Source organism: Hemiscyllium ocellatum, unplaced genomic scaffold (assembly GCF_020745735.1).
Source record: "Hemiscyllium ocellatum isolate sHemOce1 unplaced genomic scaffold, sHemOce1.pat.X.cur. scaffold_1454_pat_ctg1, whole genome shotgun sequence".
NCBI classification, from domain to species: domain Eukaryota; kingdom Metazoa; phylum Chordata; class Chondrichthyes; order Orectolobiformes; family Hemiscylliidae; genus Hemiscyllium; species Hemiscyllium ocellatum.
This window is the reverse complement of record NW_026867779.1, coordinates 52123-79415: the sequence shown is the minus strand read 5'-3', so window position 1 is coordinate 79415 and position 27293 is coordinate 52123. Positions and strand designations below refer to the sequence as shown.

At 42.9% G+C, this 27293-nt stretch overlaps 2 long non-coding RNA genes across 3 annotated transcripts; one reads left to right on the top strand and one right to left on the bottom strand.

Annotated features, from left to right (window-relative positions):
• On the bottom strand, positions 1-9454 carry LOC132809939 (uncharacterized). 2 transcript variants are annotated; one of them, XR_009642648.1, is made up of 2 exons: positions 8708-9454; positions 1-943 (listed from the first exon to the last, which is right to left on the bottom strand). It is a non-coding gene; the product is annotated as an uncharacterized LOC132809939 (long non-coding RNA). The 2 variants fall into 2 exon arrangements; XR_009642649.1 differs by lacking the exon at positions 8708-9454 and adding an exon at positions 2205-3023.
• On the top strand, positions 8978-26888 carry LOC132809938 (uncharacterized). The gene is made up of 6 exons (XR_009642647.1): positions 8978-9713; positions 17222-17384; positions 20891-20976; positions 21644-21795; positions 25252-25417; positions 25573-26888. It is a non-coding gene; the product is annotated as an uncharacterized LOC132809938 (long non-coding RNA).
• The last annotated feature ends 405 nt before the right edge of the window (positions 26889-27293 follow it).

Below are 27293 nucleotides of genomic sequence, written 5' to 3'. Positions count from 1 at the left end.
TTCAATCAACGTTTTATATTTCTTACGTTTTGTCATTCATGGATTTAATCTGGATGATTACCTACCTATTCCATATGACTTCAGTGCAGTTGGTTTCATGCTGCAAAACCTAAGTTGTTGCACAAACACATTGTTGTTTAGGTATGCAGCAAATTTCAGAAATGCAGTAAAATAACTGAATCCATGAATTCCTTACATTATGAACAAATACAACACCTCAGTGTAGCCCACAGGAGGATGCCATTGTTTCCAGACTATGAAATTAGTATTTTTAATTCATTTGTGGGATGTCAGTATCACTGGCTGGGCCCAGCATTTATTACCCATCACTAGCTGCTTTTTGAGAACGTAGCACTGAGCTGCCTTCTTGAATTGCTGTAGCCCATGGACTGTACATAGACCCACAACGTTGTTAGGGAGGGAATTCCAGGATTTTGATGCAGCAACACAAAAGACGACGTAATATATTTCCAAGTCAAGAGGGTGAGAGGGTTGGAAGGAAACTTGCAATGGGTGGTGCTCCCACGTATCTGCTGCACCTGCACTTCTAGATGGAAATGGTTGTGGGTTTGGAAGGTGCTGACTGAAGAACTTGGGTGAGTCTCTGCAGTGCATCATGCAGATGGTACACTACTGCTATTGATAGTCGGTGTTGGAAGGAATGAATGTTTGTGGATGTGGTGTCAATCAAACAGGCTGGTGTCAAGCTTCGAGTGTTTGTTGTAGCTGCACTAATCCAGGCAAGTGCAGGATATTTCATCACATCCCGACACAGAATCCTTATACCAGTGCAAGGAGAGAGTTTAACTTGGAAACCTGTGGATTCTCCATCATGGACAATTCCTTTGGATTGTGCTTAAGAAATGGAATTTCCTGCTAAATAATTCCTCTCAGCTTGGAACCCTCCGTAAGTCTCCTTTAAAATCAAATTCTTCTGAGTGTTCTGATAAAATTAAATAGAATAGTTAATCAGAAAATGTTTCACTATTAAATACATGGTCTCACTTCTCAGTAACATAACATCAGATCCAATGCTTATGTCACAAACAGTTATATCAACTGTTTCAACTTAGGAAATTGTGGCAGCCAATTACATGAAATTATCGTCACCTACTTCCCGAATATATGAGTGTCTGGGCTCTCTATTTTTCAGCATCAAACTTCCCAATTCCAATGAGCTGTTACTCCAATGTAGTCTTATCGGAAATTTCCTGTCATGTGGTGAAGAGTGAAAATAGCGCAACAATACTCCCTTGTGTTGAAAGTGATATGCCCTCTGCTGGCAGCCCCACACCACTGCACATGGGTGTTGGAGGGTGAAAACTCTCAAGGATTCAGTCAGAGATGGAGAGAGGGAGAGCATCAGGTCACAGCACCATCCAAACAATCAGCACAAACAATAAAGAAATACACTCAGAGACAAACACGGAGACATACACACAAGGCTGGTATACAGAGGGTTACAATTGGGCTTGAGGTCCCTTGTTGTGGAACATGCATATATGGAGAAATGTTGTGCTCCCTCTGCAATGTGGAAATGATTTGTCTTTGCACAATATTCCTGACATTAAAAAGAGTGCACCAGACCTGAAAGGTTAACTATTGAGTTTTCTTCACAAATGCTGCCAGACTTGCTGAGCTTTTCCAGCACCTTCTCTTTTTGCTTCTGATTTATAACATCGGCAATACTTTCAGTTTTTATTTTGCAATGTCAGAGAACACAGACTTTGATATTTTCTCCCAAACAAAATCTGCTGTTTGCGAATTGATGTGGAATGTCCAGTGGAGGGTGGCATTTTATCATTTTAAACTCAAGGTGGATAGACAGAGAAAAAGTGAGGACAAACAGGATTCAGTCCCAAGACAACAGAGACAGCATTGCACAGAGATACTGATATGGAGATACACACAGATGAAGAAGAGACAGCGAGAAAGGGAGAGTGTGAGAAAAAGACAGACAGGGAGAAATGACACAAAGAGAAAGAGTGAGAGGATGGAGAAACAGGGTCAGAGAGAGAAGGACAGACAAAGAGAAGGAGAGAGAGAAAGACAGATAGAGACGGAGAGAGAGAGAACGATCGACAGGGTGGGAGAAAGGACAAGAGACTGGGAGAAAGAAGGACAGAAATTGAGAGAGACAACGTAAACTCCAACAGACACAAAAAGGAGTTAAGACATGGTCAGATTGAAGGGATAATACTCACTATTCCATTGTTCCCAGCTCTCTCGATAGTTTCTCACACGCATTCTCACCTCAGGTTTGCTTCTGCCTGGAAATGTATCAGCATGTCTCCATATTTGTCATAGAGTCATATTTGTACAGCACAGGAACAGACCCTTTGATCTAACTCGCCCATGGCGACCAGATATCCTAAATTAATCTTGTCCTATTGGCCAGCACTTGGCCTATGTCCCTCCGAATCTATCCTGTTCGTATTCCCATCCAGATGCCTTTTAAATGTCATTTGTATCTGCCTCCATCATTCCCTCTGGTAGCTTGTTCAATACACACACCATCCTCTGCATGACAGAGCTGCCCCTTCAGTTCCTTATAAATCTTTTTCATTTCAACTTGAGCCTGTGTCTGAGTTTGAACTACCCTGCCTTGGGGAAAACAAGTTTGTTATTCATCGTGTCCTTAGAAAATCACTCATGATTTTCTAAACCATTATGAAGTCATCCATCAGCCTCCGATGCTCCAGGGAAAATTACCCCAGCCTATTCAGCCTCCTCCCTACACCGCAAACATTCCAAACCTCGTAATACCCTTGTAAATCTTTCAGAAACCTTTCATTTTTCACAACATCCGTTCCTATAGCAGGGAGATGAGAATTGCATGCAATGGACGAATCAATTTCATATACAGCCACAAAATAACCTCCCAACTCCTTATATCGCCAAAATATCTGGCCCCAAATTTTCACTCCCCTCCCAAAATTTATGCCCTATCTCAAAATATTTTGCACTCCCAAATATTTGCCTCACTATGTATGCCCCCCACCCCCATCCCGTGAATGGTTTACTACCACAAATATTGTGCTGAGCCTGATTCCCTGCGGCCAGAGGTAAAGGAGACTGTGTGCACTGACTGCTTTAAGGCACAGCAAGATCCCAATGCCAGAATTACAGAAGCTTCACCTCACAATGGGTGTCCTTTGGGCTCCTTATTAAATGTCCTGGTCCTGTCCATTTCCCCAGGATTTGCCACAGTATGGCCCCATTGAGTATTCTTCCTGTGGAGACCACGTCTCGGCCCTGTCTCACACTCTGTGTCCTGTGCTCTCCTCTTCCAATTGTCTCTCTCCCTCTTACAACAGCCCCTCCCTCTCGCCTCCCTCCTCACCCTCCCCCAAATGTCACCATCGAGCAGCACTCCACTCAGTTTCTTCAGCCCTATCCCTGCTGACCACTCTCTCCCTCAGGAACTCAGGGGCATGGTAACTGCCCCCTCTCACCTTCCCCTCGAAGACTCACCACCCCTCAGTCTCTGCACCACATCCTCCAGCTAACTCACCATTTGACTGACCAAATTAATTCAAATCAAGATCCCCGTCTGCAGTCATCCTGAGCACACTCTCAAAGAGAATGTTACTTCGTACCCCTTCTTCTCCACCGCCCCAGTTTGGATAACAATGTGTGTAAAACCTGGGTGAGATTGGAGGGAAAGGTGGATCCCACTGAATCAAGGTAAAATGGATGGCTGGAAAATGGAAAGCCTTCAAAAATGAGATAACAAGGTTCCAGAGACAGTATACGGCGTTTCGGGCATAAGCCCTTCATCAGGAAGCACGAAACGTCGAATTTCCTGTTCCTTGGATGCTGCCTGACCTGCTGCGCTTTTCCAGCAACACATTTTCAGCTCTGATCTCCAGCATCTGCAGACCTCACTTTCTCCTCCAGAGACAGTATATTCCTGTTTGAGTGAAAGGAAAAGCTAGTAGACGTAGGGAATGCTGGATGATGAGAGAAATTGATGTTTTGGTTAAGAAAAAGAAGGAAACATATGTGAGGGATAGACAGGAGAAATCAGGTGAATCTTTAGAAGAGTAGAAAGGCAGTAGGAGTATACTTAAGAAGGAAATCAGGAGGACAAAAAGGGGACATGAGATAGCTTTGGCAAATAGTGCCAAGGATAATCCAAAGGGTTCTTATAAACACATTAAGGGCAAAAGAGTAAATGGGGAGAGAATATGGCCCCTCAAAGATCAGCAAAGCAGCCTATGTGTGGAACCGCAGGAGATGGCGGAAGATATTAGACATGTATTTTGCATCAGTTTTTACTGTGGAGAATGGCATGGAAGATACAGAATGTAAGGAAATAGATGGTGACATCTTGAAAATTGCCCACATTAAAGAGGAGGAGGTGCTGGATGTCTTGAAATGTATAAAATTGGTAAATCCCAGGACCTGATCAGGTGTATCGTAGAACTCTGTGAAAAGCTAGGGACGCGATTGCTGGGCCCCTTGCTGAGTGAGGTACCACAAGACTGGAGGTTGGCTAACGCGGTGCCACTGTTTTAGCAAGGTGGTAAGGAAAAGCCAGGGAACTATAGACCTGTGTGACTGACATCAGTGCTGGGCAAGTTGTTGTCCTGAGGGAAAGGACTTACATGCATTTGGAAAGGCAAGGACTGATTAGGGATAGTCGGCATGGCTTTGTGCATAGGAAATCATGTCTCATGAACTCGATAGAGTTTATTGAAGTAACAAAGAGGATTGATGAGGACAGAGTGATGGACATGATCTATATGTACTTCTGTAAGGCGCTCAACAGGCTCCCCATGGGAAGCTGATGAGCAAGGTTAGATCTCATGTAATACAGTGAGAACTAATCATTTGGATACAGAACTGGCTCGAACGTAGAATAAAGAGGTTGTTGGTGGAGGTTTGCTTTTCAGACTGGAGACCTGTGACTAGTGGAATGTCACATGGGTCGGTACTGGGTCCACTACTTTTTGTCATTTTTTATAAATGATTTGTATGTAAACATAGGAGGGGGGACAGTTAGTAAGTTTGCAAATGAAACAAAAATTGGAGGTGTAATGGACAGTGAAGAAGGTAAACTCAGAGTACAACGGGATCATGTTCAAATGGGCCAATGGGTTGAGTGCTGGGAAAAGGAGTTTAATTTACATAAATGTGAGGTGCTGCATTTTGGAAAAGCAAATCATAGCAAGATTTATACACTTAATGGTAAGGACCTAGGGAGTGTTGCTCAATAAAGAGACCTTGGAGTGCAGGTTCATAGTTCCTTGAAAGTAAAGTTGCAGTGAGATAGGATAGTGAAGAATGCTTTCCTTTTTTTAGTTAGTATTGAGTATAGGAATTGGGAGGTTATGTTACAGCTGTACAGGACATTGATTAGGCCATTTTTCGAATATCATCTGCAATTCTGGTCTCCTTCCTGTCGGAAGGATGTTGTGAAACTTGAAAGGGTTCAGAAAAGATGGACAAGGATTTAGCCATGGTTGGAGAGTTTGAGCTAGCGGGAGAGGCTGAACAGACAGGTGATGTTTTCTCTGAAGCATCATAGACTGAAAGGTGACCTTACAGAAGTTTATGAAGTCATGAGGGGCATGGATAGGATAAATAGAGAAAGTTTTCTATCTGGGGTTGGGGAGTCCAGAACGAGCGAGCATAGGTTTAGAGTGAGAGCGGAAAAGATAGAAAAGGGACCTAAGGGGCAACTTTTTCACGCATACGATTACACGTGTATGGAATGAGCTGCCAGAGAACGTAGTCAAAGCTGGTACATTTAAAATGCATCTAAATGGGTATATGAATAGGAAGGGTTTAGTGGGATATGGGCCAGTACTCTCAAATGGGACTAGATGAGGTTTGGATATTTGGATGGCATGGATGAATTGGACCAAAGGGTCTGTTTCCATGCTGTACATCTCAATGACTCTATAACTGTATAGTACCCTGTGTCACTGAGTCCAAGATTTCCCAATGCTGCCTCCCCAGTCACTGGGACAGAGCAGAGGGCTCATGGAGGAAAAAAAAGTGAAGGCGGCATGGTGGCTCAGTGGTTATCACAGCTGCCTCACATTATGTGAGACCCAGGTTAGATTCTAGCCTCAGGCGACTTTCTGTGTGGAGTTTGCATATTCTCCCTGTGTCTGCATGGCTTTCCTCCTACAATCCAAAGATGGGCAGGTCAGGTGAGTTGGCCATGCTAAATTACCCATAAGGTTTGTTGCATTAGTTAGAGGGAAATGGGTTTGGGTGGGTTACTCTCCGGGGTTGGTGATGACTTGTTGGGCCAAAGGGTCTATTGCCACAATGTAGAGAATGGAATCTAATCTAAAATGCAAGGAGAAAACGATGGAAGGACAGAGAAAGGGAGGGAGTGAGAGAAAGGTAGACGGAGATCGCGAGATAGAGAGTGAAATCCTTCGGGACGAAACAGAATGTCAGCAGGTATGGGAAGAAAGTGGGGATAGAGGGATGGAAAACGCAGGAAAAGAAAGAAAGTAGGGAAGATGGAGAGAAATCCCAGGGACAGGCATAGGATAGGAACAGACAGATATTTGCAAAAAACAGAGAGGTAGAGCTGAGAGAGTGGGTGTGCCACTGCAATGCAGATAAAATGGTCGACAGACAAGAACAGTAAGATCCTACAGAGCTGAGACAAAGATGCAGAGAGATGAACAAAGATATTGATTTTGGAAATATTGAACAATTAAGCATTCCTTTAAAAAAAATGGTGAGGTGACAACCAAGCAGAGAAATGTAAGAAGGGAATTCGCAGGGCAATGTGAACAGGATGGAGGTGTGCAGAATATGGAGAGGTAGATTGAAGGAAAGACGTGGGAGAGACAGCTGGGAACGTGGAAGTAAAGATAGAGGGAATCAGTGAAATCTGTGGGGTTAGACTATGCAGCAGCCCCTTTGCTATCTTTTTGCCCCTTTAACTCACCCTTTCCATAGCTTGTCCCTTATGGTATAAATCCCAGAGACAGCCTGAACCCCACAACTGATTTCTCCTTGTGTTAATGAAGGACAAGGAGACAGCTCTTGTCTGACAATTCCTCATAGCAGAATAATTTGATTCTCTCTATCACTGTATTGTCAGAGTTTCAGGTCCCAATTCAAACATTGAATCAGTCATGATCCTATTCAATGGTAGAGCAGGCTCGAGACGCTGATTGGCTGCTTCTATTCCTATTTTGGATGGTCGTATGTCCTCAATGTAATCTTCCAGCTCTTGGCTATGATGAGACAGGACTGATCTGAAGAGTGATCCATCGTCTGAGAGTTTCAGAGTGAATCAGCCTTTCCGGATTAGACTTCCAGGCTCTGTGTGAGAAGTGAAATCCGCTTGATTCTCCCTTTAGTCTCTCACTGCAAGGTGGAGCAGGCCAGTCACAGGGAAACAAATAGTGGGCCCAATGTGCTCTCTCCACCAGCACAGTTTGGGAAGGACACATGGAGAGACTATTTCCTTCACTGGCTTCCCGTGGCCTCCCTTCTGGCTCGAGCAGGCCTAATGGCCTTGCTCATGGTTCCTATTGAATTGAAGTGAAGACTGGCTATAATTGTGTTGTACAGGGTGTGCCCCCTGAAGTGAGGTTGGTCAGCTCAGTTGGATGGAGAGTTAGTTTGCAATGGAGAGTGATGCCAACAGTGTGGGTTCAATTCCCACAACCAGCTGGGGTTACCATTGTGGGAGATTAAAGATGTAGTTTCTGCAAGAGGGGGAGGGGGTGTTGGCGGGGAGATGGAGGGGAAGGGGAACACTACTCAAACAGTCGCAGGATTCTTGCAGCATACTTAAGGCTAAGATTTTAACGAATATAGAGGTTTTTGCTTACAAAATAGTTTTAAACTAAGAAATAACTTTAAAGTGTTATAGTTGACCACAAAAGAAACAGTAGGGGCATTTCACAATACAGCTTATAGTTTGATAAGAGAAACTGCATAAAAGAACCAAGCTGTAACAAACAAGGAACAAAGAATGTAGACATACAAGGACAGCAGGATGGCCAGATAAGAAAATAACGAGAGAGGAAAAAAACAAGTGGGGTAATCGGCTAATGATAGGATGGGAAGAGGGAGGCGTGATTCCGCAACTTGCAAACTCAATAAGAATGCTTACATGCTTTGCTTTCGTGTGCATTTTTTGCTTTATTGCAGAGGCGTCCGGTACTTGCAAGGCCGTAATAAATTGTTCTTGTTTCCAAGGCTTTGTCTCAGGCTGATGTGTGAGTGAGTTCTGTTTCTCACACCATGAAGGATTCTCCTTCTCAACTTCTCCCCTCCCCTGGGGCACGCTGACCCTCGGATCCATCAGCCACGGTATGAAATGGTGTTAGACCAAACAGGTGAACGGTTACATTGAGGGGACTGAGTGTGAAAGGTTCTTGTCCCAATGGAACAGGGATCGTCATAAGATGGAACAGCAGAAGGAAGTGATTCACTCCCAAAGTCTGCTCCACCTTTCACTCAGACCATGGTTGATCTGATCATTCTCAACCCAACTTTCCTTTCCCCATCCCCATACCCCGCTGTCCTCCCCCCACCCCATTACTGAATAAAATCCCTGTCCTTCACGTTGGAAGATCACATTCCCAGTTCTCCAAGAGGACACTTATTCTGAACACTTATTATTCACAAAAATAAATGTCCAGGGAGATTTTCCAAAACAGTGAAATCTTTTGATTGTCTGCACAATAAGTTAAATAAGAAGGGTTGTTTTACCTACCTGCTGTTAGTTGTGTCGAAGGGTGAACGGATGGGAACCGTTATCTCTGCTTTAATCCCACAGGAGCTCCAGGGATTCACCTCCAGGGGGCGGCACCCAAGCGGGACCGCAATCCCTATTGGCCGGTACCATGACATTGACAGGGCCCTTACCCAATCGGAGGCAGCGGTGGAGTCGATTCCCGCCCTTCAGGTTTTCCAAGCGCGGCCGTTTAACCGACACTGCGCGAGGGTGGGTCTTGCGCATGCGTAACATTTCAAACCGGGACCCGCGTGACGGCCGTTGGTTAGTCTTCCCTGGGATTTCGGCTGGACTGGACGCAGAGAGCTTGTTTAAAACAAAAATCCGTCCCGTGACGGTATTAAAATCAAAAACACTGTTAATGTTCGGATATAGACTGTGGGGGAGGGAACACCAACCAGCTTATGTTCCCCGGGCAGGGACGGACGGACTGATGGAGGCAGGGAGGGCAGAAATGCCCCACAGACACACAATCAGAACTTAGTGGAAAAGCCCAGCGGATCTGGCGGAGTTCACGTTTTAGGTGGAGAGATTCTTCCTCAGAAGTGGAGGTGGTTACTGCAGATGCTGAGGGTTAGAGTGGTGCCGAGGAGCGTGGGACATTCTGATGAAGGCCTTTTGTCCGAAATGTTTATTTTCATGCCAGGCGGACGCTGTCTGAGCTGCTGTTGCGTTTCCAGCACCAACTCTGATCCTTCCTCAAAGGTACCTTTGGCCCAACCCCTCTGTGCTGATCGGACTCCGGATTGGCCGGAACCACGGCGATTGACAGGTTACTTGACCATTCGGATCCCGAGATAGTGCTAACCCCCGCCCTGAGGGATCCTGCGCAGGCTCGAGGCGCTGCTGTTGATCTGAGTCTGCGCGGAGGCGGGGCGTCTGGCTTCCAGGAAGTGCACACGCGTGGTGTTTAAACCCGGAACTGGGAATGTCTTCTGCGTGGTTTCGGCTGAGCGGACTGAGTATTATCATCCTTCCAATGAGGGTGAGAAAACATCTTTGATATTAGTTAACAAATTAACTGTGTACACATTGGGTAGGAGATCACACAATTCCCGGCGAGGGGAGGAGCTCGATGAAATCAATAGTCATAATTGTACAGCTCAGAAACAGACCCTTGGTCCGGCTCGTCCATGTCAACCAGATATCCTATATTAATCTAGTCCAATTTGCCAGCGCTTCGTCCATATTCATCTAAACCCGTATTCATTTTTTCCATTTTTAAATGTTGTAATGATAGCCACCTCCTCTGGCAGCTTATTCCACATATGCATCACCTTCTGCGTGAAAAAGCTTCCCCTCAATCCCTTTTAAATCTTTCCCATTTGTCCTTAAACCGCTATCTTCTAGTTTTGGACTCCTCCACCCTCAGACCCTGTCTATTTAACCTATTTATGTTCCTCATGACTTTATTAAACTTCTAAAAAGTCATCCTCAGCCTCAGGCGCTCAAGGGAAAACAGGTCCAGCCTATTCAGATTCTTCCCCATAGCTCAAACCCTCCAACCCTAGCAAAATCCTTCTAAATCTCTTCTGAACACTTTCAAGTCTGAAAGAATAAGAACAAAGTCACACTGCACACAAATAGGCTATTTGGTTAATCCTCGGGTAAAAAATGAGGTCTGCAGATGCTGGTTAATCCATCTATCCCGTCCGGATTTCCTAAACTGAACTAGATGAACTAGCTGAAGTATCCCTCTGAACCTTTTCCTTTCGGGTGACATGGTGGCTCAATGGTTAGCATTGCCTCACAGCACCAGGGTCCCAGATTTGATTCTACCTTTGACCGACTGTGTGGAGTTCGTATATTGTCCCCCTGTCTGTGTGGGTTTCCGCTTGGGGCTCCAGTTTCCTCCCACAGTCCAAAAATGTGCAAGTTAGGTAAATTGGCCATGCTAAGTAACCCATAGTATTCAGGGGCCTATAGGTATGGTAGCCATGAGATATGCAAGTTTACAGGAATTGGGTAGGGGATGTGGCTGGGTGGATCAGTGTCAACTCGTTGAGCCGAATGGCCTGGTCCCACAATGAAGAGATCCAATCCAATTACTTGTCCAGTTTATGTTGCAATCAGATGTAACAGGACACCAGAACTGGATCTGATGCATCGTAGGATTTTGCATGAAGTGAGAGGAGAAATTATGGGGGCACTAGCCAGAAGATTACACTCTTCCCTGCAATCTGATGAGTACCAGGAGATTGTAGGATTGTTAGCATGGCAATCTTTTATTTTTCTAAAAAGAGTTGTAAAGTTAATCCTGTCTTGTCTGTTTAATTCCAGAGAAACCTCTGGCAACAATTATTTGGGATAAAGCTTGTAGTCAGGCTGATAAAGGCGGGTTGGTTAGGAAAAATCATGGTGAAATTGTGCAGAACTAACTTGCTGATGTTTTTTGATGAAGTAACAAAGTGCTGATGAGGGCAATCTACATGAATTTCGTGAAGGTACCACGCAACAGACTTGAGGAAGGTTGTCATTCATGGTACAACAGGGAGGGGCAACATGGATACAACATTAACTATGTGATGGGAAAGAGAGAGAGTGACGGCTAATGGATATTTTTTGAGTTCGAGGAAAGTTTGGGATAGAGCTCGCAGGATGTCAATGTTGGGAACAGCATGTTCCGGGGAGGAGGAAGAGCAAGGCTATGTAAGGGATCCTTGGATAACAAGGGAGAGTGTGAATTTAGTCCAAGGGTGAAAAAGAAGCATATGGAAGGTTTTAGAAAGCTAAAATTGGGTCACACCTGTGATGAATATAAAAAAGCAGAAAGAATCCAAGCAGGGAATTAAGAGAGCAAGAAGATGCTGTGAAATGATTTCAGCAATTGGGGTTAAAGAGTATCGCAAGAGTATTCTACACATTTATTAATAAGAGGATAACTGGGGAGAAGGTAGGACCACTCCAGGATAAAGGAGGGAGCATTCATTGGTATTCTCCAGGAGAAGGATATGGTGGATAGTGAGATTAATGCGGAGAATGCAAACATGCTAAGGCATACTGAGACCAAGAAAGAAGTGTTCGATCTCTTGATGAGCATTAAGGTGAAGGAGTCTCCAGAGCCTGATGGTTTCTACCTCAGAGGAAAGAGAGCAGATTGCTCAGGCCTTGATGAGCTTTGCATCCTTGCTAGCCATTGGACAGCTCCTGGAAGACTGGCAAGTAGCAAATGTTGTTTTTTCTGTTCAAGAAGGGAGACAGGGATAATCCAAGAAACTATAGACCAGTGAGTTTCTGATCAGTGGTTGGGAAGCTGTTCAAGAGAATACTTAGAATGTATGTGCTTTTGGAAAAGCGTGGCCTAATTAGGGACAATCAGTATGGTTTTGTGTGTAGGTCATGTCTTACTCACTTGGTTGAACTTTTTGAGTAGGTGACAAAGGTAATTGATGTGGATAGAGCAGTGGATGTTGTTTACATGCTTTTTAATAAGGCTTTTTTAACAAGGTCCCTCATGGTAGGTTCATCTAGTAGATTAAGATGCATGGGATCCACTATGACTTGGTTGCTTGGATTCAGAGTTGGCTGGCCCGTCGAAGGCAGAGGGTAGTAGTGGAATAGTATTTTTGTGGCCAGAGGTCCACGACCTGTGGTGATCTGCACAAATCTGTACTGAGAATTGTACTGTTTATGATACATATGAATGATTTGTATGAAAATGTAGTTGGGTGGGTTCGTAACTTTGCAGTTAACAAAAACATTGTTGGAATTGTGGATAGTGCAGAAGATTGTCAAAGGCTACAATGGAACATAGATCAGTAGAAAATGTAGGCAGAGAAATGGCAGGTGGAGTTTAATCTGGGTAATTGTGTGGTGCTGATCTTTGGGAGATCAATTGTTAATGAAAAGCATGCAGTTAATGCCAGGACATTGAGTACACTGATGTACAGAGTTGAAGTCCATAGTTCCCTGTAGGTGGCCATGCAGGTGGGTATGGTGGTAAGAAGACATATGACATGCTTCCGTTGTTGGTTAGGGAATTGAAACAAGACTCGGGATGTATGTTGCAGCTTCATAAGATCTTGGTTAAGTCACAGTTAATGTTGCATTTGGCTTTAGAGTGGGTGCAGTAGAGGTTTACCAGGATGCTGCCTGAATTAGAGGGTATGAGCTCTCAGGAGATGCTTGAAACACTTGGATTGTTTTCTGTGGAGTGCTGGAGGCTGAGGGGTGACTTGAGAGAAGTCTGCAGCCCGATCTGCTGTGCTTTTCCGCACTGCACTCTCAACTACAAAAGTTAGTTGTTTGGATAGGCTTGACAGTAATAATCTTTATTCCAGAATTGAAATGTCTAATACAGAGAGGCATGCATGTAATGTGAGGGGAAAGTTCAAAGAAGATGTGGGGAAAAAGGTTTTTAGAGAGTGGTAGGCGTTTGTAACATGCTGCCAGGGATGGTGTTAGAGGCAGATACAATGGGAGCGTTTGAGATTATAAGATAAGCACATGAATTTGCCAGGACTGGTCAGATATGGAGCAAAGGTAGGCAGAAGGGATTAGTTTAATTTGGTGTCATGTCTGATACAGCACAGTTGGCCTAAGGCCCCATTGCTGTACTGTATTGTTCTATGGTCCGATGGTGAGAGACTCTGTGCAAATTTCCATTAAATGCCTAGTGCAATTTAATGTCTGTCACTTCAAAGCAGCTACTAAAGTAGCACTATTGCAGCACAGTGGTACTGCCTCTCTCTCAAAACAGAAAGGAACACAGTTAATGGTAGGGCCTTGGGGATTACAGTTGAAGAGGTAGACCTTGAGGTTCCTTGAAAGTGGTAGACTGGCTAGTGAGGAAAGCATTTGGCACGCTTGCCTTCATTATTCAGAATATTGAGTACAGGAGTTGGGACATCATGTTACAGCTGTACAAGACAATGGTAAGGGCACATGTGGAGTACTGGGTACAATTGTGTTTGCCTGCTTTATGGCGGATATTATTAAATTGGAAGTGTGTAAAAATAATTACGAGGATGTCACAGAGATTAGAAGGTTTAAGTTATAAGGTGAAAATGGATAGGCTGAAATGTTGGAGGCTCAGGGGTGACCTTTATGGAGGTTTACCAAATCATGAGGGGCATATCCAAAGTCTTTTCTCTCGCTTAGGGGATCGAAAGATATTAGTTCAAGTTGAGAGGGGAAAGATTTCAAAGAGACCTGATGATATATACATGAAAACAGACCCCTCGGTTCAACTCGTCCTTCCTCACTCTCCTATCGAGCTGTGACTCCACTTTCAAGGAACTATGAACCTGCACTCCAAGGTCTCTTTGTTAAGCAACACTTACCATTAAGTGTTATTAAGACCCATCCTGATTTGCTTTTCCAAAATGCAGCACCTCACATTTATCTAAATTAAACTCCACCCCTTGGCCCAATGGCCCATACTCTATGGTAACCATCTTTGCTGTTCACTGCCCCTCCAATTTTGGTGGTGTTTGCAAAGTTAAGAACCATACCTCCCATGTTCATATCCAAGTCACTTGTATAAATGATGACAAACAGTGGATCCAGCACTGATCCTTGTGGCTCGCCTGGTCACAGGCTTCCAGTCTGACAATCAATTCTCCATCTCCGCCCTTTGTCTTCTACCTTCAAGCTATTTGTGTATCCAAATAATTCTCCTTCTATTCAGTGTGATCTATCCTTGCTAACCAGTCCACCATGAGGACCTTTGTCGAACATCTTACTGACGTCCAAAGATCATGTACATTACTCTGCCCTCATCAATGCTCTGTGATTCTTCAACAAAACTCAATCAACTTAGTCAGACTGTATTTTGCACGCACAAAGCCAAGTTAACGATCCCTAATCAGTCCTTCTTTTCCAAATACAATACATCCAAATACTCAGGATTCCCCCCCCACCCCCCCAACAACTTGTCCACGACTCATGACAGGCTCACTGGTCTATTCTAGAGCTAACTGTAGTTGCACTGACGTGGAGGAAAGTTGAATAGGTAATCTTAATATTTTCAAAAACCTTTCAATTTTTTTTATTTCAGGGCATCATCATTTGAGAAGGTGTAATGCTGCCATGGGTGAAGGTTTGAGTAAGAGAGAAAATTAGATATTTTCAACAATAATGGGAATAGACACAAGGTATTTTCTGAGTGAAAAATGTTTTCTCCTCTCGAAAAAGGCTGCTGAACTTAAGCAAAAAGTTGACATAGCACGAGGCAATTGGCTAGGTACTAAGCAGGATGAGTGAAGGAAGTGGCCATTTAGAATAAGCTTGTCTATCAATTGGCCCAATGACTGGAATAAATGTAGACTTCTGTCCCAGCTGTAGAGACACTTCCCTCTGCACCAATAGACCCAAGAACAACATTGCTTATTTATCATTCTGTCCATTTCCAAGATGTTCTCAATAGCCTCTATTAGTCATTCATTCCAAATACAGATGAATGATTCTGAAAGGAGTTGCTCTTTCACTCGGGCCATTTTTTACCCGTGAGCCCAGTAGCAACAGCAACTGTGGGAGAGAAAAGGTCTCAGGCTGGAAAAGCATCAGGCCTATATGAACCTCCCTTCTTTAGGTCAGGCTGGGATTTGGACGTGAGGTGCAGCAGTGCTTGAGGCTGCGGAGCAATGAGAGGTGAGTGAGGGCCAGGAGGCCACCTGGGTAGGTGAAGGCAAGAAGCTGAGATTTGGCGAGCAGGGGGAGGCTGCGAGGTAGTGAGTGGTTGAGTATGACTGTCCATGTACAGCCATCTGAAGGAGAGCTGTTGATGTGGTGCTGTGGTTTTTCTGTGTCACTGGAGAGAAGGAGGGCATCTCAATAGGGTTAGAGATTGGATGCATATAGAAACATAGGAATAGGAGTGTGTGCTGTGGGTGAGAGGAAAGATTAGGAGCCGGAGTAAGCGATTGAGAACTGGTAACTCCTTTTCAGTTAACTTCTTACATTTGTGGCAAATCAACTGTTTAGTTATGATACATAGAGAGGAAAAATGTATGATCTGTGTCAGTTGAGAGTGGTTTACTGATCTCTGAGAATAAACAGGCATATGGTGTGGATGTGTTGCTTGTGGCAACAGTCTTCTGTTCAAGTGTTGGGTCCCTCTTCCTCTTGGTGTTTCTCCATCTTCTTGGTGAGGACTGTTCCTGTCGCCAAGCACTAATTTGACTGAGCAACAGTGAAATGACAGCAAATTCCTTCCAAGCTTTCATGGTGGATGACTTGGAAGGAATCTTGCAGATGGTTCCGTGCATTTGATGCCCTTGTCCTTCACGATGACAGAGGTTAGAGGTTTAGAAGGTACTGTCTAAGGAGCCTAGATGAGTTATTGCAGTGTTTCTTGTCAATGGTGAAGGTACTGCCATTCAGTGTTGGTTGTGAAGGGAGTGAATTTTGAAGGTGGTGGATGGCGTGAAACATGTGATATTGGTTTGACCTGTCACATGTCAAACTTTTTCAGTGTTGCTCATCCAGGCAAGTTCCATAACATTCGTGACTTGTGCCTTGTGGATGGTGGATGCTTTCTACATCTAATCTGTCTATCTCTTTAAGAACATTATAACATAGTTGATTCTTCTAATCTTCAGAGAAAACATGCCCAGTCTCCTCAATCGCTAATTTATAGGACAGTCCCACCAACCCAGCAATCAGTTTAGAGAACATCCCTATACTCCTTCTTAGGTAAATAGGCAGGAGGACCAGAAGTGTACACAGTACTCCAGGTGAGATCTCACCTGTACAAAGGAAACCAACAGCTAACGCAAAATTTGCCTTCTGAATTGTTTTGTGCACTGTCATGCTAACGTTCAGTACCTTGTGAACTGTACCTTGTGAACAGTATCTTGGTCCTTCTAGACCTCAATATTTTCAAACTTTTACCATTTTAAGAAATGGTCTGCATTATCAGGCCTCCAACCTTGTACTTACTCACATTCTCTTCCATCTCCCATGCTCTTCTTTATTCACTCGGCCTATTTAAGTCTACCTGAAGCCTCTTGGCACTTTCCTCAATATTTGCAATCTCACGAAATTTTATGTCATCTGCAAACTTGGAAATATTACAATCAGTCCCCAGAACAGGGCCCCAATCACTGATCCTTCTGGTCACACCTTGGCAACCTGAGAATGACTCTTTCAATATGAACTTATTAAATAGTGGCACGGCTTGAAGAACCAATTGGCTTCTTGCTTGTATTTGCTATGGCATTGTCAGGACCATGTGTCGATTTACAATGAGATAACTGGAGTATGGGGTGGGTGGTTTTAATTAAAGATCCAAGGGAAAGTAGCACCAACATTGAACTCTTCATGTTGAGTTCAGAGTGAAATCAGCTGATTATTGAAACAGTTCTTGATCCTTGTCCACTTTCAAATTTTTTTCCTTAATCGATTCAGTTGCTGCTCACAGGTTTATTGAAGGTGAAAATAAAATCTGCACCAATTTATTCAATAGTAATTGCCAAAGTCATGAAATGGTATTTGGAAATTGTTGTAATGATAATATAGCTAACATTGAGAACTGCTATCTCTTTGTTCTAGGTGAAGGTATTCAGCAGAAACACAAGGAAATACTCCAGGTACAAACTGAAAAGCTGTGTGATCACTATCCGAAGAAACAAGTTTCCAGCTGGTTGATCGATATGCTGAGTTAATGCTAATCGCTAATGTACGAAATTGGACATTTAGAGAAGATGAACATCTGGTAAGAGGCTGAGTCCGTGAAGAGTGTAGAGAGAAACATCCCTGGAGAGAACTGGACAAAACACAAACTGATCAGTTGTCCAAGAGCAGGTTTTTTTTTCTCCCCAGAGAACTTCCACAGCTGGGAGTGTGGTAGCAGTGATTGGGGACCCAGGGACTGGAAAAACAACAATGGTAGAAAAGACTGATTGGGCCACTGGGAAAATATACCCAGAATTTTTATCTGTTTTCCGTTTTAAATTTCGGGATTTGTATGCTATTCACTCAGGAATGCTGGAGCAGTATCCTTATTTTGGGAATGATATGGGAGAGGTCTGGAAGAACCCAGAGGGATTGCTCTTTATATTTGATGGTTTGTAAGAAATCAAATACAGTATCGATTTTTCTGATGGTCTTAAAAGTAGACCCTCAGTTCATGTGCACTGATTCTGAATGCTGGTGTGACAGTGTCTGACATTGTGTACACTCTAATCCAGCATAAGCTGCTCCCGGGATGTTCAGTGCTCGTGGCCAGCTGTCCCATTTAATGGAAATAGCTGAGATCATGTCTGGGCTGAAATCCTGCGATTTGTTGGTGATGAGCGGAATGAATATTTCAACAGGCTTTTTGAAGATCAGATGATGGCAGCCGCTGTTTTCAAACAAGTGAAGGGGAACAAGATCCTATGTACCATGGTCTACAACGTTTTGTACTACTGGATCCTCGATCTGTTACTGAGTCCCTTTTTCACATAACAAGACAGGAAGCTGCAGCAACTTCCCAAGATTATCACCCAACTATATTTTTACTATAGTTACAACGTTGTGAAAAACCATGGCTGAGAGATTGAAGACCCCTGTGTTGTGTAACTGAAGCTTGGTGAGATGGCTTTCACAGGATTCTGAAGAGGAAGGTTGTGTTCAGGAATGTAATTCTTGTCTGTTTTCCTAATGGAACTATTGGAGAGAGATGATTCTGTGCACTGGGTGGTTAACACATTCCCACACCTCGCCAGCCAAGAGTTTGTCGCTGCCTTTGCCCCAGATCCCAGGGACATTTGAAGCTCTGCAGTGAAGCCCATAGCAAGGAAAACGAGCTTGATGGATTGAGGCTGGCTCCTGGTGGATAGTGGAATGTCAGTGAATTCTATGACACAATTAACCACCTCAACGTGCAAGACAATTCTGAAGGATTCCAATATCTGGCTCCTGAATGCCAAGTATTGAGTTAATGCTATGCTGGTTCTTAAATCCTTTCTGAATCTTCTCTAGTAAAGTAGTATCCTTCCTGTAGCCAGAACTGCCAGATGGGAGGGTTGTGTTGTCTCATTTTAACAGAGATTGGAATTAAAGAAGGAACAGAAATAGAGCAAATTTTCCAGTCGTGATCATTAATATCTTGGACAGTATTTCCGATAAGGGATTTAGAGTGAACTGAGGGGGATTGAGAGATTTTACAGGTGACGGTACATTTGTATAGATCTCTAGGTCTCTTCTCGAAACACTACCCAGGGCTCCACCATTAACTGATTAAATCCTGCCCTTGTTTACTGTACAAAAATGCAATAAACTCCATCTGCCACTCCTCAGCCTGTTTTCCCAATTGATCATGATCCCTTTGTAGTCTCAGATAACTTCGTTCACTATTGAGCATACTAACAAAGAGAGTGGTGTAAGGAAGGGGCTGAGCACTATTTCTGAAGCACTAGCATGGGCAGTAGTATCAACAGGACAAGGATATGCGATGGGGTGGGGAGCATGATAGGCATCGGAGTCTGTGAGCTTATACATGCAATTGACAAGGAGGCAATTGTCTGAAATGAGACAGGAGAAAGGTACCATAGAAGGTCCATTGAAAAAAGGGCATTTGTGGAAACTGAAAATAGGTCAATGAATTTGCTCCATATCCAGCTGATTGAAGGGGATGGCGTAAAGACAGTAATGAAAGTACTGGCTGGAGCAAGGTAGCTGAGTAAGACCGGAACAAAAACAAATACACACAGGCAGCCAGACCAATGCGTCCTACACCAACACCAAGTGGGGATGCTCCAGTGTTTATACCCAGCACCCTCACAAACACCCCTTACAACAGCACATGAGCAGTGATTTTTTTTTTCATTTCTGGATCAGAACTGTTATTTAACAGTTGACTGTGTCAATGAGCTGAAATGAATCAAGTCCAAATAGGGCACTGGGACCCACAAGAGGTGGTTGAAGGAAGCTGAAAGGGAAAGGGATTGATGGGTCCTTCTCAGGGAAGATCGCAAGCTCTGATAATTTTATCCTGCTCCTTTTAACTGAGCTTTATACCAGTTAGAGAAAGGTCAACATGGACAAGAATGTGAGTGAACTTTAACACAAACACACAAAACTTACTCTCAGTCTGACTGCACCCCTTCATCAGTCTTGACAAGCCCTTGAACTGACTATCTCCTGACCCAAACTGACTAGTTTTGACTAACCTCAGGAACCTGCCACCCTCTGCATCCACCACCCTCTTAACCTGCCACTGTAGCCACTTACCTCACCCACATGCCCACCTTGCCCTTTTGTGAACTCACTCACAAGATGTGAGCATTTAGCATCCATCCCTAGCTGCCCTGAGGAGATTAGTAGTGTTCTGCATTTTCGAACTGTTGCAGTCCATTCACTCATTTGCTGATTCACTTGTTCATTCAGGCAGACACTCAGACACACGTGCCAAAATGAGTTTTGTCTTCTGCTTCCCTTGAACCTACAGCGTATCAACAAAGATGTCCAAGGGATGCTAGACGTCTCACTTCTGGAGAAGCCAGGCTTAAACGACACTCCTAGAAATACCAAATAACATCCAGGAATGGAAACGTTTGAGCAGTTGGCACTCCATTGATTATTGCTTTGCAGAAAATCCAAGTATTTAATAAATGACAAAAGAGGTAATTTGCAAAATAAGCAAAGGTGAAGTGTGGTAAAAACATCTTCACTGAGCTAGCAGCCCTATTTGGTGTATGAACTATGTTGTCTGGGAATATGGTGAAGGCAGGTTCAATCGAGGCATTCAACAAGGCATTTGATGATCATTTGGCTAGAAATGATGTGCAATGATATGGGGGGAGAAAAGGAGGCTATTAACACTAGTAATGATGCTCATAGAGAAGGCAGTGCAGGCACAATGGGCCAAATGGTCTCTTCCTGCACTTCTGTGATTCTGCGTGATATCAGATTTCAACACAGCATAAAACCAGTGATAGTGAATTGACAGCCAGTCCACTTTGTTCTTGTTTCTCTGTTCCATTGGCTTGGGAACTTGAAATTTCATTGAAAGTGAAATTGGGTGAGGTATATCTCCAGTGATGGGTCTTGAGTCAAATATCATTGTTACTTGCCATTTATTAATTACAGTAGAACCTTCCAATTTGTCCTGGTAAATTGTATTTTTACATCAAAGAAGATTTTATTTGACTTTTTCTTGTTTCCTGTAATATTCAAGACACAAACTTTGCATATGTTTTGGTTTGACTGTATATGTTTCTCGCTACCTTTGTTTAGTCTCCAGAGTAATGACCCAGAAGATTCAGAAATAAAATTACATCTGTGGTTGAGAGGAAACCGAACTGCAGAATACAGGGACTGGAGTAAGTAACAGAATGTGAGATGTTTATAATGGCTAGATGTCTGACAATGTACACTTAATAAAATGTGTGCAAGTTTAAGCATATCAGGAATGACATTAATAGCAAACAGTGGAAGTGAATTTGGAAAAAAGTGGAGAGGTAAATTAGATGGCATCATATTTGCCAGCTTTTCCAGGCCCACCCAGTAATCAAACTCTGAATTGATTGAACCTAAACCGGCTGTGCATGGTACAGAAGAATTGGGCAATCTCCTGTATTCTGTGTCTGTACTAGTGAAAGGACTGTGTGAGACTGAGGAATACAAACTGTAAAATGCACACACTGCAGGAGGTACCAGACTTTGTGGCATTGTGTTTGACATTGTCAGACAATGTACTGTATCAGCAACGATTAAAAAGCACTGCATTTCTAAATATCAACAATACTTTATTCACAGTACTCAGTGAGAATGATAAATTTGGTACATTGCAATTAATAAAAATGGTATAGTATTGGTATTGTTAAATAAGGTGCACTTTTGTTAGAATTGATAATCGTACAAATATACTCCAATCAGTAACATTATTCTGTAAAGACTGTACGTAGTTGCAGTATCCTTGTCCATACTGAATTTTATTCATGCTATCTTTCCTGCTTTCCATTATTTCCCTTGTTTGATCCAATTTAGCATTAATGGTGTCCGTGACAGATTCTGGGACCTAGGACCTCATCTCTGCTCTCACGGCACACTGATCAGTGATGGACCTGGCCCAAAGTGATGATAAATTGGGTCATTTCTGTAGCTCTGGGGATTCCAAACTGTAAAATATAGATTCTGAGGTAAGTTCCAGATTGTGTGATTATAAGAAATGAATATCTGGCACAGTGTGATGACAACTGACAGTAATTATTTCATTAACAACAGTGCATTATTTTTAGACCCCGTAATGACTTATTAATTAAGCTGCCCGTTATTTGTGTTAGTGATTGTGTATTTTGAAACAAAGTACTTAACCAGCAGAAGTAGTCATGGCATTAAACACTGTGACAATTCTTATCAGCAAAATTGTCAATAATAATCATTTTGTACATTAATAGTTCTATTACACATTAACAATAATTAGCTTGTTGCTAGTACCAGTGTGTTTAATAAATTCCATAGTACTCATGTCAGTGACCGTAATTAAAATATTTTAAATATTCCACATTAAAGGGACACTGTACATTATTATGGTCAGTGATAGTGTTGTAAAATGTTATACATTGTATGTCATTAAGACATGAGTCCATAAGTAGTAACAGGCCATTCAGCTCCTTTAGCCGCCTTTGACATTCAATAAGATCATGGCTGATTTCCACTTTTCTGCCCTTTCTTCATAATCCTTGATTCCCCGACTGCATCATTGAAGTTTGCATCATACGTAGGGTGTTTAGAAATGCGTTTGACATGCTTGTCTTCGTTGCTTAGCCTTTTGAGTAGAGGGGTTCAGAAGTTGTGCAGAATATTGGTGAGGCCTCTGCTGGAATGATGTGTCTGTGTATGCTAGCCCAGTTATAGGAAGAATATTATTAAGCTGGAGATGGTTCAGAAGAGATTTACTAGGCTTTTGCGTAGTATGGAAGGCTTCAGTTATAAAGAAAGGTTAGAATTTTTTCACTGGATCATAGGAAGTTGAGAAGTGACCTGACAGAATTTCATAAGATAATGAATTAATTTGTAGTTTTTTTTCACCAAGGATGGGGGATTTTGAGACTCGGGTGCATATTTTTCAGGGAGAAGAGATATTTTATGAAGACTTAAGAACAACTTTTTTTCCCACAGAGGGTGGTTCACATGTAGAATGAATTTCCTGAGGAAGTGATGGATGTGGGTACAATTGCAATGTTTAAAAGACATTTGGATGGGTAGATGAATAAGGAATGTTTGGAGGGATGTGGGCCAGGAGCATGCAGATGGGGCTAGTTTAGTCTGGGATTATGTTTGGCATGGACTGGTTGGACTGAAGGGTCTCTTACCATGAGGGATGACTGTGATTCTGCCTCCACAGCTCTTTATGGCATGGAATTCCAAAGACAACCCTCAGAGAGGACATTTCTCCTCATCTCTGCCTTAGAATAAAGAGGTGCTAATTTAAGACTGTCCTATGGTTCTAGACTTTCCCATGAGGGGAAACCTCCTGTCAGTATTTACCCTGTCAGGTCCATTAAGAATCTGGAATGTTTCCATGAGATCACCTCTCATTTTTCTAAATTGCAGTAAATAGTGTCCCAGCCTGTTAAACCTTTTGTTTTTAAGACAATCTCTCCATATTATAGATCATCCAAGTGAATCTTCTCTGAACCGCATCCAATGAAATGAAATCTTTCCTGAAAGGAAGCAAAGCTGCTCACAGTACTCCCAATGTAGTCTCATCAGCATCTTGTGCAGCTGCAGTAAGACTTCCTGACTCCTGTATGTCAACCAACTTGAAATTAGATCAAACATTCCATTAACATTATCCCTGTTTGCTAGCTTTGTGTTTCCTGCGCAAGCTCCCTTCAGTTTTTGTTTTACAGCTTTCTGCAGCTTTTCCCTATTTAAATAATACTGATCTATTGTTTTCCTTCCAAAATGAACATGTTTATTTGTATTGGAGTGCTCATGGCAGATTTCATGTCTGCTTCACTTTAATTTCAATTTTCCATTTCTTTCCTCTCTCTCCATCCCTAAACCCAAGCCTGTCAAATGCTGGCCTCTCAAATTCTGGTGCTCATGATCTTGTTTCTGCTGTCACTACAAATCAGTCACTAACGTTTCTGAAGCTGATCAGTAATAAACTGGAAGGTTCAGGAGTGGAAATGTTGACACCAAACTGAAAAACGCAGGCAATAAGGGGTGGGGGGGGGGGAGAGAGAAAGAGAGAGAGAAGTACTGGGCATTCATTCATAACAACTGGGTGGCTACAGTTGTAGATTAATATTTGAGCCACATCATTTGCATCATTGGACCTGTCACTGTAAGAAAGAATGCCATTCAAACGGTGCCAGCTTCCTTACAAAGACCTGCAAAGTTTTATTTGTCTTCCTTCTCGCTGTCAATTTACACGTTTTGCTTTTAAGAAAATAATCCAATGCTGTCTTGAATGCCTGATTTGTATCGACCTCACCATGCCCACAGGCAGAACATTCCAGATTCTAGCCATTTAATGCAGAAAATAATTTCCATATGTTGCCATTGCTTCTTTTACCACTTACCTGAAATAAATACTTTCTGGTTCTCTATTCTTTCGCCAATGGGAATGCTTTTACCCATGTATTCTAAGTTAATGGATGCACTAAGTTCTGAAAATATTTTTGCTGTCTACTTAATTTTAGAATTGGTTACCTTCACTATGCACAGAATAATCAAGAAAATTGAAATATTCCTTTGAATTCAATCTGATGAGATTTAAGGAAAGTATTAATGTAACCTTTGACCTGGCCCTCAGTAATGACATTTCAAAGTTTTCTCCTGTTGGTAATGCAGACATTTTCTGCATTTAATTCAAATATTAACTCACCCTGATTTTAACATTTTTGAGGTTGGAGAACTAAAGCAGTTTGTTCTGTAAGTGGGACTAAGAGCTAAATATAAATCCTAGTACATGTTTCTATATCCTTGTGTACTTGATTGACACCACATCTGCATGTATCCCCAGTCCCTCCATCATCGATGCTCAGTAGCAGCAGTGTGAATTATCTACAAGATTCGCTGGAAAAGTTAATCAAAGATCCTTTGACAGTAGCTCTCAATCCGTGACCACTTCCATCTAGAAGGATAAGTGCAGCAGATACATAGGAGCACCACCCTTGAAAATTCTACTCGAAACCACTCACCATCCTGAGTTGGAAATATCACTGTCAGTGAGTGAAAATCCTGGAATTCCCTCCCTAAGATATTGTGGGTCAACCCACAATGGACAGTTAGACTGCGGCGATTCAAAAAGCTCATCCCCATGTTTTGAAGGTGACAACTGGGAATGAGCAATAAATGCTGGCCCAGCCAGCAATGCCAATTCCCATGACTGAAAACAGAGAAAAGCTCCATTGGGAATTGTGATTTATTGCTCTTGATGTCAGGGAAGGCACTGCTTGAGTTCTGATGGAATGGTCCCAGGCTTCTCATTGTCATCTATGTCAGTCAGGCCTGGGAACATTCCACCTGCTGCTTCTCTTCACTTTACTGGAACAGAATATCCCATATTTTCCAGTTATGTCTGTTTCAGAAATACTGCTGTTAATAAACTTTAGTTCTTGTTCTTTCTTTGTCTCCCCTAGGGTATGTGCTGCTGCCTTCTCAGAGCTTTGTGCTGAGAAACTTGCCCTTGCTTTCAGTACAAACCAGTCACTGATGGAGTTGTCCATCTCATTAAACATCTTCACCAACAATTCTGTCCCCTCATTTTTGCATGGTGTACAAACTGCACAGTCTGCAATGGATCAAGTGAGTGTTTATGAGCTGCTTTAGTATTAAAAATTCAATATAGATTATGTTCAATACACTTCTATATTTATTATTGAGCACTAACCCCAGTCTCTCCATTATTTACACGGTGTTTCCATCTCTTTAGTTTCTGTTTAATCTTCAATATGTTTCAGATTGTGAGGAAATGGAGTTCACTCCAAATGGGAAGTCGCTCCGATCCAGACCGAGAGGGACTGTGTGAATCTTGGAAGTTATAGCATCACTACTGTCGTTATTTGAATATTTTTCGCTGATTCTGCACCCCACCCCACCCTTCCTTCAACCGGCTGTGTTCAAGGTTGAAATTCTATTGACGATTTCCCAGTCTCCACTTGAGCTAAGGTCATCTCTCATTGTGAGGTCAGAGGGCCCAGTCATAGAGTCATTAGACTCAGGGACTCAGCACTCAGTGTGGCTTCTACAGGATATCTTTGCCTCATTGTGACCTGCTGGGGACATACATTGGCATCAAGGAGCCAGAGTTGGACTCTGTCTGGGCTGCAATGGAACAGTGACAGTTACACTCAATATTCGTGTGTCTGTGGGGTAGATTACTCCAGGTTCCTGCTCAGTACCTTACGCAGTAAGGAAGGTTTAGATTACTTACAGTAGTGGAAACAGGCCCTTCGGCCCAACAAGTCCACACCGACCCTCCGAAAAGCAACCCACCCAAACCTATTCCCCAACATTTAACCCTTCACCTAATACTACAGGCAATTTAGCATGGCCAATTCACCTAACCTGCACATTTTTGGACTGTGGGAGGAAATCGGAGCACCCGGAGGAAACCCATGCAGACACTGGGAGAACGTGCAAACTCCACACAGACAGTTCCCTGAGGTGGGAATTGAACCCGGGTCTATGGCGCTATGAGGCAGTAGTGCAAACCACTGTGCCGCCATGTGAATCTGTGTCAGAGTGAAAGGGGACTGTGCCTCTCACTTGAGATGGACTCCCCTTCCAATAACATCCACTCTCTGGATTCACTCAGAGTGACAGCTTTGTTTTGGATATTCCTCGAATTGGACTTCACAATCAAGCAGCTCCAGAGAGAGAGAAAACTAAAGGATAAGCTTGAGCATGGAACATTGAGCACAAAACCTCAGCTTCCTGGGTAACTGCAGGAGTAAATTCTCAGAGTGACAGAACGTTCCTATACTTTGTTAGGATGATCTCCTCACTCTGTTGCATTATGTTGAAGTATTTGCAGTATTGCTTTTTCTTTTGAAGAGAATATTCCATCAGTGATAGTATAGTGTCTGGAAATGGCAGAATCCAAGCATGAATGAGAACCAGATATTAAAACAAAACATTCTGATCACGCATTTTGTCAAAAGATGTGTGGTCTTAATACAGGAACCGGTTGTAAAAGACAACATGCCAGTGACAATCAGACAACCGTGCAGAATAAAAACTAAGAACTGTGGATGCTGTAAATAAGAAACAAAAATAGTAGTTGCTGGAAAAGTGCAGCAAGTCTGGCAGCATCTGTGGAGGGAAATCAGTTCTGACGATGGGTCACTCTACCCGAATCGTTCACACTGATTTCTCTCAACAAATGCTGCCAGACTTGCTGAGCTTTTCCGAAAATATTTAGTTTTGTTTCAGAAGACAATGCAGGCTCACTGAGCCTTCACTGGTGATGGTGTCTCTTACTGGAGCATTGCTTTACTTTCAGGGATTCACAACTTGTTTGATATTTGGTGTCTTAACCTATTTACAGATACAACGGATAACGGGTTGGCTGGCCAGACTAGAATTTTTGTCCAACCCTAATTGCTCAGAGTGTAATTAAGAGTTGCTGTGTATCTGAAGTCACATGCAGATAAGATGAGTTTCCTTCCCTGGGCGTCAA